Below are 14,355 nucleotides of genomic sequence, written 5' to 3' on the forward strand. Positions count from 1 at the left end.
CTCCATCAGAGCACAACAGCGGAGGTCCCCGCATGGTCAGTGCAGTGGGCTGATCGCCTGGCAGGTGCGCGATCAGAGCACAGCTGCTTGGGGCGCAGGGTGCGGCAGCTGTATGGGGGGGTAGACTACCCACCCAAGAGGGGATCTGCAATTCCCTGTTTTTCTCCACTCTGTGCCCTCCCACTGGCAAGAAGACCCTGATAACCCTTAAATTTTTGCCTTTCTTTCCCAGGTATTTGCAGCGCAGCTAGGCAGTCGCCATCTTGTCCAGAAGTGGACCATTTTTTTTGTTCTTGTTACTTGTTTTTCCCTTAAGAGAATATGGTGGATAGTTTGCACTGGGCAGCAAACAGGGATATACTGTCCATAGGGAGATGATAAGTAGTAGATACAAGCATAAAGTTTTTCCATTATCCCTATCCTCCAACATTCATTCCAGGGGTCTCGTATGGAGACAGTACATTCTCTAGTTTTCCAGGAGGCTTTGAAACAGCATCTGGATGCCTAAGGCTGTCAAAGACACAGCAATCATATCAACATCCTCCATAATAGTCCTGGTCTTTAAGGCACTCTTTGTTAGTTTGGTGATAAGCAAAGCATTCCATGCTATTTATACAAACCATAGAAACATAATATACGCAGAAGGTGACAGCATCTTGGCAGCCATTAGTAGGGCAATATCCTGTGACAGGATATTTTTATTGACAACTTCTGTACTTACAGACAAAAATCCAAGGTATTTCTCCCCACTCTACTTTCCCCTTCATAACACTGCTCTCCATAATATATCCTCCCTCTCTTCATTAGTCTCTTTTAATTTGATGTCATCATCTTTTTCTCCTATTAAGAGGGTCTTGTGTAGGTATTGCTAGTCATTGTGAGGTCTTGGATCTTGAGGCCAAATTCTGTCTGGGCAGTTGTATGTAAGGAGTGGTACCCTTCTTTGGCTCTTACATTCTTTCCACCACCTCTTCGACAGTGGACCCTGAGCCCTGGAGGGTATGAAATGTTTTAGTGCTGGACACTCCTCCTACCCTTCTTCTCAGCACTATGTTGCCTCTTGGGTCATCCCAGTGGTCATTGCAATCTGAAAAGAGAATCTTCTCAAACCAGAAGTGAAAGTAGCATTAATATATGAGTATTAACATTAAGTATAGTGCTTTCAGGGAAATGTGGTGAGAGTAGTATATGTGTTTATCCAGACAAGAGCAGGCTTTAACCTCAAAGGCTCATGACCTCCCCTGTCATAGGCTTTTGATTCAGTACCAGGCATGTATTCCCTCTCATAGAGTGGTTCTTCCATCCAATTGCAGAACAGTTGATTTACCCCAGGGCATACATGCCACAATTGGACTCATTCAGTCTTTTGGCCTATCTGGCCACACTTGTGGTGTCCAGTGTCCACTGTTTTCACTGCTGATGATTTCTGTCTCCCATAATGCTGCATACAGTGCAGCTTTTTCCATTTTTCAGTTGGTTGGGCTATATGGGGAAGGTTTTCTGCTCAGCACCAGCTTGATTTATTAGTCACCTTTCCACTCAGGCATGTGAAGACTTTAGCAATAGGGTCTTACCGTCTCTTTCTCATGGGAAACCAAGGGCCTTGGCAACAACCTATAATGTTTTAGAGGCAACAGGGACCTCCTGGGCAACAACTCACTGGAAGGTATCCCATCCCTGCCATTGAAAAATTTCTAGTAACTATCTATGGCTTCTGGAAGTGCCATTATTCAAGAAAGTAGATTTTTATATGTCTTATTTAGAATATCTTGAACTTTGATCGATCTTCCACCACCCACATTTCCTTTATGCAATCTCTTCTCCTGACCTCACTTAGGCTTTTCCCCTTCCTGTAATCTGTTCCTCTACTCACATATATTCAATACCCTCTCCTTAAGACCATCACCTCTCCCCCTTTGCAATATAACTTTAGATCAGTATGGTGATGCCACCAGAGGTCTCTCTTTTGCTGAGGATATGTTTGGATATGCGAGGTCTTCTGCTTTTCAATATGAAATTTGAGATCATTTTTTCTATCTCTGTGAAGAACACTGTAGGGATTTTAATTGGAATTGTGTTAAATCTATATATTACCTTTGGTAGGATTGTCATCTTCACAATGTTAATTCTGCCTATCCAGGAGCACGGGAGGTCTTTCCATTTTCTCAAGTCCTCCTCAATTTCTTTTTTGAGTGTTTGTATATTTTCTTTGTATACATCTTTTACTTCCTTGGTTGACGTTATTCCAAGGTTTTTTTTTTTTTTTTTTTTTTTGTTCCTATTGAAAATGGGACTAAGTCCATTATTTATTTTTCTCTATCATTGTCAGTTGCATACAGAAATGCTACCAATTTTTGTGCATTAATTTTGTATCCTGCTACTTTGCTATAAGAGTTAACCACTTTCAGTTTTGGGATGGAGTCTCTCAGGTCTCTTACATATACAATCATGTCATCAGCAAATAGAGCTTACTTAACTTCTTCCTTTCCAAATTGTATCCCTTTTATTTCCTTCTCCTGTCTTATTGCTTGAGCTAGGACTTCCAGAACTATATTGTAAAGCAGAGGTGAGGGAGGACATCCCTGTCCTGTTCCTGATCTTAATGGGAATTCCTCTAGTCTCTCTCCATTAAGTATTATTTGGGCCTTTGGAGCTTTGTATATTGCCTTTAATATGTTAAGATATGAACAAGCCATGCCAATTCTCTCCAATATTTTGATCATGAAGTGATGTTGTATCTTGTCAAAGGCGTTTTCTGCATCTATCGAAATGATCATGTGGTTTTTATGTTTAACCTTGTTTATGTGGTGTATTACATTGACAGATTTTCATATGTTGAACTTCCCTCTTGTACCTGGGATGAATCCCACTTGGTCAAGGTTCATAATGCTTTTATTTGTTGTTGGATTCCTTTTGTGAGTATTTTGTTTAGGATTATTGCATATATGTTCCTTAGGGAAATAGGCCGGTAGTTTTCTTTTCTTGTGGCATCCCTGCCTGGTTTATGAATTAGTGTGATACTAGCTTTATAGAAGGAGTTGGGTAGCTTTCCCTGTTCTTCAATTTTGTGGCACAGTTTTAGGATGATTGGTTTGAGTTCTTCCATGAAGGTTGATAAAATTCAGCTGAGAATCCATATGGTCCTGGACTCTTCTTTTTGGGGATGTTTTTTATTAATTTTTCAATCTCCATGAACGTGTTTGGTTCATTGAGGTGATTAATCTGCTCTGAGGTTAGCTTTGGTAGATGATATGCATCCAGGAATTTATCCATCTCCTCCACATTTTCCAGTTTTGTGGAGTAGAGGGTTTTGAAATAAGTCCTGATGATTCTCCCAATTTCACTTATGTCTGTTGTGATCTCTCCTTCTTCATTTTGAATTTTGCTATTTAGAGCCTCTCCTTTTCTTGCTTGATCAAATTGGCCAGAGGTTTGTCAATCTTGTTTAATTTTTCAAAGAACCAGCTCTTTTTTTTTCTCAATTGTCTTAATTGTTTCCTTGGTTTCCAATTCATTAACTTCTGCTCTGATTTTAATTATGTCTTTTCTTTTGGCGCTCTTTGGATTGGATTTTTCTTTTTTCTCCAGTGCCTTTAGGTGGATGGTCAGGCTATTGATTTGGGATCTTTCTGTCTTTTTTATGAAGGCATTGAGTGCTATGAATTTTCCCCTGAGGACTGCCTTCATTGTGTCCCATAAGTTTTGGTATGATATGTTCTCATTGTCATTCAATTTCAGGAATTTTGCAATTTTATTTTTTTATTTCACCCACTATCCATTTATTGCTTAAGAGTTTGCTGTTCAGTTTCCAGGTTCCTGTGGCTTGCTTGGTGTGTCTTTTGTTGTTGATTTCTCACAATATAGCATTGTGATCTGATATAAAGCAGGGAATTATGTCAATTTTTCTAAATATGTGGAAGCAGTCTTTGTGACCCAGTATATGGTCTATTTTAGAGAATGTTCCATGGGCTGCTGAGAAGTATGTGTAGTCTGTGGATTTGGGATGGAAAGTTCTGTAGATGTCCGTTAGGTCTAAGTGTTCTATGGTTTTATTGAGCTCTCTTACTTCCCTGTTGAGCTTCTGTTTGGATGATCTGTCTATTGCTGATAATGGTTTGTTGAATTCCCCAACTATGATGGCGTTGGTGGTTATTTCTGTTTTATTGTCAAGTAGGTTTTGTTTTATGAACTGTGGTGCCCCTGTGTTTGGTGTATACAGATGTATGATTGTAATATCCTCTTGATGGATTGCTCCCTTGATAATTAGGAAGTCGCCTTCTTTGTCTTTTTTGATTATTTTTGGTTTGAAGTCTATTTTATCTGAAGTTAATATAGCTACACCTGCTTGTTTCTTATTCCCATTTGCTTGGAATATTGTTTTCCACCCTTTCACCCTGAGGAGGTTTCTCTCTTTAGTGGTAAGTTGGGTTTCTTGAAGGCAGCAAATTGAGGGGTCTAGTTTTTTGATCCACCCTATTAGCTTGTGTCTCTTGATGGGTGAATTGAGGCCATTAATATTTAGGGTAATGATTGTGAGATTTTATTTGATCCCTGCCATGTTTTGGTGGTAGATGTGTGTTGGTGTTTTCATGGAATTTGAAATTTTTTGTGTCTACTCTGGGTTTGGTTGTTGTGATCTGCTTCTTGTAGGCATTTGTTTAGCTATTTGTTTCTTCTCTGTGGGAAATTTCCTGGAATACTCTCTGTAGGTTTGGTTTTGTGTTCATATAATTGTAAAGCTGAGTTTTGTCATGGAAAGTTTTTCTTTCACCATCTGTTATGAGGGAGACTTTTTCTGGGTTGAGTAGTTTGGGTTGGAATCCATAAATTCTTAGACTTTGCCATGTTTCTTTCCAGGTCCTTCTAGCTTTCAGGGTTTCCATTGAGAAGTCTGAAGTAATTCTGATGGAGTTTCCTTTGAAAGTGGTGCACTGTTTTTCCATAGCTGCTTTTAGGATTTTCTTTTTGGTTTCAATGTTTAGAGTCTTAACGATAATATGTCTTGGGGAGTCTCTCCTTTGATCCATTCTTTTTGGAGTTATGTTCACTTCTTGTAACTTGATGGGCATTTCTTTTAAGAGACTGGGGAAGTTTACTTCAATTATTTTGTTAACTAAGTTCTCCATGCCTTTGTTCTGAAATTCTTCTCTTTCTGGTATCCCAGTGATTCTGATATTAGGACGTCTAAGTGTATCCCACATTTCCCTCATGTTTGTCCACATTATCTTTTGAACTTAGTGAAATTTTTGAACTCTTGAACTGTTTCTTAAATCTTGTCTTCCAGATCAGAGTTTCTATCCTCTACTTTGCTGAGTCTATTCTTGAGAGCCTCTAGAGAGTTTTGGACTTGTTCAGTTAAGTTTGTATTTTCTACTACTTTCCTATGTATCATTTCCATCACTCTGTCCAGCTCCCTTTTCATATCTTTTTCTGATTTTCTTGATGATTCTTGGAATTCCTCCTTGCATTTCTTTATGTTTTCATTTAGTGTGGCCAGCTGATTTTTAAGGTCCTCTTTTTTTCACTCTCCCTCAACTCTCTTAACTCTCTTTGAATTCCTTCCAATGTCTTATCATATTGCTCTAGCTTAGTGATATAGCATCCACATGATTATCGGTACTTGTTGTTTTCCTGCAAGTTCCAGCAGTAGGTTGGTCAGGGTTGCATTGCTCTTAGCTTCCTCTTGTTGTTCTGATCCTAAAAACTCTTCTATGCTTTTGTTAGATGTAATCCTTGTTGGACTTGGTGATTTATCTGGATTTTCTTGCATTTTATTTTTCATGTTATTTCTTTTGTGCTGTGGTCTACCCATGTCAGTGTATGGGCAGGTCGGTGGCTGGACCAGTCTGGGCTCTAGCTCAGTGGGAATCCAAAGCAGCCTGGGGCAGTTGTCAAGCAGCCTCAGTTTTTGCTCTCTCTTGCCAAAGCTGTCTATCTACTGCGTGATATTGCCCTTCATAAGCTGCCTGCCTTTGAACGTGGAGGGGTACTGAGGTAGCAAGCCCTGAAGCTGCCCAAATTCTGGCTGAGAACACTGGGACCTGCAAACAGTCTGCGCTTCCCCACCACAGGGGAGTGGGAGATGGGAGGTGATGGACAGGTAGGGGATGGCACCTGAGCTGGCGCTAATGACTGAGTGTGAGCTTGTGTGGCCCTGGCTGTGGGACTGGGCCTGATGCATGTGCAATTGTAGTGTAGAGGCAGCTGCGGTGGGTATGGGAATGGGGCACAGCATAGGCTGGCCGGTGGGCGAGTGATTGGAGCACACGATGGTGGGGGGGGGGGTCTGGCAGCCGCCCGATCAGATCACAGCAGTGGCGGTCGCAGCAGGTGTGCGAACGGAGCACAGTGCGGAGAGCCAGCGCGTGCAATTGGAGCACAATGGCAGAGGTCCCCACGGGTGTGGAGATCCCCGCAGGTATGCTAATGGAACACAGAGGTAGAGATCCCCATGCATGTGCAATCAGAGCACAGTCGCTTGGGCCATGGTGCGCAGCGGCTGTATAGGGGTGGGTAGTCTACTCACCCCAGAGGGTATCCATGATTACCTCTTTTTCCCCACTCTGTGTCTTCCCACTGGCAAGAAGACCCTGATAACCCTTAATTTCTTGCCTTTGTATCCTGGTGTTTGCAGCACAGCTAGACAGTCACCATCTTGGCCGGAAGTCAAATCTTAAAAATTTAATAAAAGAACACAAAATGCCTTGACAGTCATAAGTTCCTTAACACAAAGAATACTATTGGTTGTATCACCATGCCAGTTTCAAAATATACAACAAACCTATATTAATCAAAACAACATGTTATGGAGAAACCTGGCTGAAATCTTGAAGAGAGTGATTACCAGACAGTTAGCCTGTCTAATGCCAGAAGGTGCTACATGAGCTGGTGAGGGAAAATGGCCAACATCTGTCTGAGCAACTTGAGGTCTAAGCTACTCAGAAGCAAACAACTGGATGTGATGCTCACCCCAATGCAATACTGGCACACAGCCATGGTGGGTAACCAGCTGGTCTTGGATTGGCTAACAGATCAACTCAGTGGATTAGAATCTATACCTGGAACTGGTAAACAAGTCAGAATCATATCTCAATAACAAGTTCACTCTCCAATATCAAGCTCCCACCAACTTGGGCTACAAGAGGGCCTATGTCCATTAAATTCTCTCTTTACTAACAATGGTTATCCCATTTAACCTTTGCTGACTTCAGTCTCCATTGGAGAATCTGCCTCTCTTTTTCAGATAGATGCAGGACCTAAGGAGAGTCAGCCCATTGCCCTTCATAAGGACCCCAGCTGAAACCATAGAGTAATTGGGGAAATGAGCAAGAGTACTATTTCCTTGGTGAACATGATATCAGCACAAGGTAGAAGGAGATAGACACAGAAGACACTTAACTCCCACAAAATACGATATCCACAGACACAAAGGATCCCAAGAGCCCATCACTGAAGTAGACCTAAAATGAACCAAACATGGCTCAGGGAAATTAACGAAAGAGGGTGCAGAAAGATTGTTAGAGCCACAAGTTGGGACGGTATACACAGAGACAATGCCTCTTCTCCATAACTGATGGTTACCCCCACAATGTGTGACCCACAGTCTCAATGGGCTTAACTGGCATCCCCAATGAGGTGGGTCCCTTAGGATGAGGGCACAAGGATGAGGTTAAAGATCATACCAACATGTGCTGTTTACATACTGAGTATATCTATAATTAAAAAAATGTTACTGATCAAAACACAGAAGCATAGATCAATTAAATATACTAGATGTTCCAAACATACATTCTATTTTATTTTTACTTTTATATTTTAGAGAGAGCAAGAGAGAAAGAGACATACATACAGAGAATTGGCACTCCTCAGCCACTACAATACAAATCCAGGCACTTGTGCTTGCTTCACCTTTGTGTGTCTGGCTAACATGGGATCTGGGAAGTGGAACATGGGTCCTTAAGTTTCTCATGCAAGGGCCTTAACACCTAATCTATTCAGCCCCAAATAGACATTGTAGTAATTGCATCCTGCTGATTTTGACAAAAGCAAAATTCAATCTAGAGAAAATACAGCATTTTCAACAAACTGCTACAGAAAGTAGATGATCACAGGTGGAATGAAAATAGACAATATCTTCTCTTACTAAAAAGAAAATCTCCTTCAAAGGGATGATCAAGGACCTCAGAATAAGACACAAAAGTCAAATTGGTCAGAAAGAAATGTAGGGATAATATTCCAAAATATAAGCATTTCAAAGGTATTCTGAATAAGAATACAACAACTCAGGGAATATGACTCAACCATTAAGACCACTTGAAACTAAAAAGTACAACCACACAAATCACAAAGAGTAAGAGAAAACCTACAAGGCTGTAAAAAATGTTCACCAGCTATACATCTGGTTGAGGTTAAATATATAGAATTTAACCATAACAGTAAAAACTAAGCAATAAAAATCAATCTGTCTAGTCATAAAATGGGGCAAAGTACATAGCTGGCAGTTTTCAAAGAAATGCCCATGGAAAATAAACATCTAAATTATGTTCAAGTTCTCTAGCCATCAAGGATACACAAATTAAAACTATATAGAGATTCCAACGACATGAGTCAAAATGGGTACCATCAAAAAAAAAAAAATCAAATTAAACCATGTATGGTGGGCATGACTTTAATCCCAGCACTTGAGAGGCAGAGGTAGGAAGATCATTGTGAGTTTGAGCGAACCCTGAGACTACATAGTTATTTCCAGGTCAGCCTGAGCCAGAGTGAGACGCTACCTTGAAAAACCAAAATAAACAAACAAGAAGAATCAAATTAAAAGTGCTGTCAAGCCTGTGGAGAAAATATAATAGTTATTCATGTATTGGGTGGGGGGGTTGGTCAAGAAATTAAGCTTGACTATAGAAATCAGCATGGAAGTTTCTCATCCTGATTTGACCATACAACAAATTTTTGGATTAATACACTAAATAAATACCTAAAAATAAATGCATCAGTTGATCCAGAGGTACATGACCTAAATTTTTAATACTTTAGTATAGATAAACTTGCACAGGCATGATTGTTGCTGCTTTATTCATAATAGTTTGGAAATGGAATCATCCCACATACCATTCAACTGATGAATATATAACATAGTTATGGTATCTATACACAATGAACTTTTACTTGTTGATAATGAAAAATGAAATTTGCAAAGTGGATGTATCTGGAAATATTACACTGTTTGGCTAACCACCCTTCAAAAAACTCTACTATATGTAGATCTAAATAAAAAATATGATTTGTTATGTACCAAACCTTACTTCTGCCATGAAAACCAGAATCATGAGGGAGGAATCAAAATGAGGTAATAGGAGGGCATATAAAGAGAAAGAGGTCATTGGGTAGAAATACCATTTAAGACTGGGAAAGCTTTGCTCTAAAACCCTAGGCTGTTTCTGATAAAAGGCAGTGCTAGAATTAGGTTACTCTCAAGTTTGTTGTTGGTTAGAGAGAGACATGAGGGCTCCAAAATGATGAAGGTCACTGGAAAAGTGCTTGGTTATCCATGGAATCTAAAGGATAAGAATCTATCTCTGAAGGCACGGCACCACAAACATCACATGATGCTCAGTGATCATGATGGAACTGAGAAGGAAGTCAGCTTTTTGTGAGCAATTCTTCATACATACATGCCAAAAGCCACAGCACATTTCAGGTACTCCTGTTAGGCACATTTTGTATATCTTTAGATTGAAATATGAAACCCACCATCACACCTTAAGATAAACAATTGAATATATTGGGGGCCATTTATTTAAATTACCACATTCCGCCCCTGGAGCCCAATAGATTTATAACCATTACATATTATAAATTATTAGAAAAAAAATTAAAATATTTATGGTAAATAATGGCTTTTTTAATTGGTCATGTGGGGGTAAGGATTCCCCCTTTTGTTTTTGTAATTGACACTTGAGAGTGTGATTGAATTTTTTAACGATAGCCTGGCCCTGGGGGTTGTATGGAATGCCTGTGGAATGTGAGGTTTTCCAGGTCTGGAGAAAATCTATAAACGTCTTCCTTACGAAGCAGGGGCCATTATCTGTTTTAGTTTGATCAGGCAGCTCAAGAGTAGCAAAACTTTGAAGCATATGACTAATGGCATGTTTAGATTTTTCCCTGGCATGTGCTGATGCCCAGTAGGCCTGGGACAAGGTCAGTGAGCCCAGTCACCATGAGAGGGCAGACTTCTTCCCTGTCCCCACATGGGTCAATCCAAGGGGGCCACATGGCAGTGTCCCAGGAGGTGAATTGCCCTCCAATTCCCAGTAGGGGAGGGTTGGGCACAAGCTGCCAGGAGGGGGCCCATCTATTTAAATTACCTAATTCCGCCCCTTCTCCTAATAGATTTGTAACTATTATATATTATAAATTGTACTCAGTTTAATTTTAAAGGTCCCCACAGTCTTAACCAATTTGATATTAAGACCTGTAAAATTAAACAAGTTAAACACTTCTAACATATAAAGGCACATAGTAAACATTTTTAACTGATATAAGGCATAGCAAGGAGAGACTAAAACAATGTAAACTGAACCACCATAACCAAAAATTAGTCTCAGTGCCTGTAATCTTAACTTGCTTGAGGTTTTCTAGCTTAAAATATTAAGTCTCAGTGAGGTGTGGTGGTGTACGCCTTTAATCCCAGCACTTAGGAGGCGGAGGTAGGAGGTTTATCATGAGTTTTAGGCCACCCTGAGGCTCCATAGGGAATTCCAGGTCAGCCTGGGTAGAGTGAAACCCTATCTCGAGAAACCAAAACAATAACAACAACACAAAAACAATTCTTAAATCTCTTAATGCAATATCTCTAGCTAAGCATATCAGTCTATTCCAAATTTAACCTTGATTAAACTCTCTGGGCCTGGGCAGCAGGACACAGCCAGCCGTTATGCCAGTAGTCCAGTTCCAATGAAGTCCCCTGTAGTCTTTCTTTCCTCTTAGAAAGCTTATAAGCCAAGCCTCGAAGTTTAATGCTATCTACACTTAGTATTTTTAAACTTTTATCTAAATAGTCCATAAAATTTTGCTTATCACTCCAGAAGACACCTTCAGTTGTAAGCACCAAGTCCATGCCTATTTCTCCAAAACAAAGGTTCCAAAAGATTAACATCCACATGGTCAGGTTCATTTTAGTTCATTCCTCGGTAAATATGAAGACTCCCTTATAACTTATGAGGGTACACTCACCCACACATGTACACTGATTACCTCCTCAATGACTGCCTCTCATGGGGCACTAGTCTGCTGAACTCTGAGAGCTGCACATTAGGCGCCAGATGCTGGGCTCCGCCGGCAGACAGGTAGTGCTGTGGAAGGACCAGGCCTGCTGGTTCCTCCCAAGGGGTTGAGGAGGAAGATGGGTGTACAACGACTCAGAAACCTCTCCTAGCCTCTGGAGAAAAACCACACTGAGTTGGGAGTCTTGTGGAAGCAGGAACTCACAGGAACTTGCTCTATTACTATGAGTAGTTGCCTATATAATGGTGGGCATGAAGGTGCGGATTTTAGGACTGGGAGGGGGGAGAAGTAAGGGCCAATAGTAGACTCTAACTATTGAAATGGTAATTTTAACTACCATGTGGAGGTGGCAGGCAAGAAGCCATTAGGCATCTTGCTGAGTCCTAGCTGGCCAGAGACAGGTCACCAAACTTTAGCTAGGCTCAGGAAGTTCCACTAGGCCTCATGCCTGGGACTTTCAGGGTCCAACATTGCCCTTTTATTGTACATATAAATTTTATAAGTTGAATTAAAATGTTTATTACAAAAAAACCCAAAACCCTACTCAGACATCAAAGTTCATAATAGTGGCATCATATGGAAATCTGATATCATAATGCTCTAATATGACATCACCATACCATACTGTGTCATCAATATATTCCTTTAAGCACCAAGAAGTAACATTTTGAAATATCATTACCTCAATGTGACATCATAATGACCTATTATTGCATCAGCAAGTCCCAATATGATATCAAAATATGCACCTCCGACATCATGATCCCTCCCTATGATATCTCAGTGCCCTAATATGACTTAATAAAACCCACTGTGTCATAACAGTACAGAACTGTAACATCATAATAGTTCACATTTACATTAGGATGCCAGATTGTTACATTCAACATGCCCAATGCCCCTTCAAAATTACCTACTGTGACAATGAATTTCCCAGTGTTGCATCACAATCCTCAAATGTGATATGTATTTCCTTACTGTGACATCATAACTCTCCCATTGAAATCACAATTTCTTAGTGTCACATCATATGAATGCCCCAATGTTCCATAAGAGACCCTGCTGTTACTGCAACAGGTCTTGATGCAATACCACAATGTTCCTCTATGTCAAGACAAAAGCCAACTCTGACATGAAAATTCCCACCTGACTGACATTACAAATACCACTGCAATACCTAACACTGTACACCACAATGTCCCATGATGATATGACAATTCCTCACTGTGCTATCACAAATCACTATTGAAACATTACCAACATCACCAACAGTGAAATCACAATGTACCATTGGGACAACGGAGTATCTTATTGTAGAAGAATGATCAGTGATTATAGTTGCTCTGGTGAGTGCAGAGTTTCAGTTGGGCAGGTGAGTCATCTTAGGAGATTGGTGGTGTGATGGCCTCACAGTGGGTAAATGACAAGTAAATGTACATGTAAAGATGGATCAGATGGTTAATACTGGGTTTTATGAGGTTTTGCATTATTTGAAATTCACAGATAAAATTCCATTTTGTTGTTGAAAAAAATAATTTTCTCCAAAGTATAGAAAATGTGAATTACATTTTCCTTTTTCTTCTATGCTCCTCTCTTCATAATTTAAGGTATATATCCTCAGTTTCACTCAAGGAAGGAGGAACTCTCACATAATGTCATTACTGTCTTTTGTACTGAGCTCCATACTGGAGGATGAACCTGAAAACCAGACATAGTTGATGGGAGGAAGTGATTTATTTCAGGCTGACAGATCCAGGGGATGTTCCTTCATGGTGAAAGGTAGAAACACCACCACCAGTACCACCAAAAACAAAGCAAAATCAGCACCTAAACTACAGGGAACAAAAGTAGAACTCACTGTGCATACCTTAGACAGGAATTCAGGTCTGCTCCCAGTAACACCTTAGGGCTGGACCCCAGGAGCCACCCACAGTGACACCCCTTCCAGTCTGATGGCTTGAAATGGAAGTAACAAGCTTTAATTAAACATTTGAGCCTATTGAGGGATATAAATTCAAACTACCACACTGACTAAACCATCTAGGATATATTTTTGAATCTTTTTTTTTTTTGATACTGGGGATTAAACTACTGTCCCTTGAATCGTAGGCCAACTAACACACTACACTGTGCTATCTTTGCTCCTCTGTCATTGACATTGTCTCAAACATTTAATTTACACATGTACTTTCCTAAAGCCAGTAAAGAATTTACAATGGCTCATGTGTCATCACACTGAAAGGCCAGTGAACCCTATAGGAATGATGAAGCAATATTAAGGAGAGAATAAGTTGAAGTGGTGATTCACCTTTTTAATTTTACCTTGATTCTGTTTAAAGCCCAGACTGTAATGCTTCTCCAAGGCTAGTAACCATCCCAGGTTCTTCCCCATGGTTCATTGCCTACACATGACGTCTCATGAAACTCCACAGATGGTACATCTTGTCCCAAAATAGCAAGTCAGTGAACTAATTTATATCATGTTGCATGCTCTGGGTTCCAAAATCTCTGCTAATTTTCAAACCTAGTTCTATCCTGTTGGAGGAGAATCAGAGAAATTTCATTTCTTTGAGGCAGTTTCATCTAGAAATTGAAGGCCAGAGAGACCCAGAGAGATAACATTCCACATGCCCCTTTTCTCTGGCATGCAATAGAACTCTTCGCAGGAAAGGAACTTGTGTCAGATTGGACTGGTCTGTAGTGCCCTCCCCTACTGCCCACAATATAGCATGCCACCTAGAGAGAGCATCCAGCTGGGCTGGCCCTTGGGTCCTCACTCCAAATCAACAAACCAATAGGGTCTTCTCCTTGCATACCTGAATCTGACAAAAGAATACATCTCTGTACTATAAAGGCTGTGGTCTTCCTGTCACTCTCTCTGGATTCCGTCTCTGCCTACTTCCACTTGCTTGGGCCAGAGGTGTAGATGTGTGGCTGTCCTCTCCCTTCACCCATCCTGGAGAATACAATTCTGTTTGTTGGTCTGGAGGAACTTTTTTTTTTTTTTTTGCTTGCTTTTAGTGTGTGTCAGTTTCTCACTTTAAGTATGTGTATGATTTTCCTCTGGTC

The sequence above is a fragment of the Jaculus jaculus genome, chromosome 15 (assembly GCF_020740685.1).
Source record: "Jaculus jaculus isolate mJacJac1 chromosome 15, mJacJac1.mat.Y.cur, whole genome shotgun sequence".
NCBI lineage: Eukaryota > Metazoa > Chordata > Mammalia > Rodentia > Dipodidae > Jaculus > Jaculus jaculus.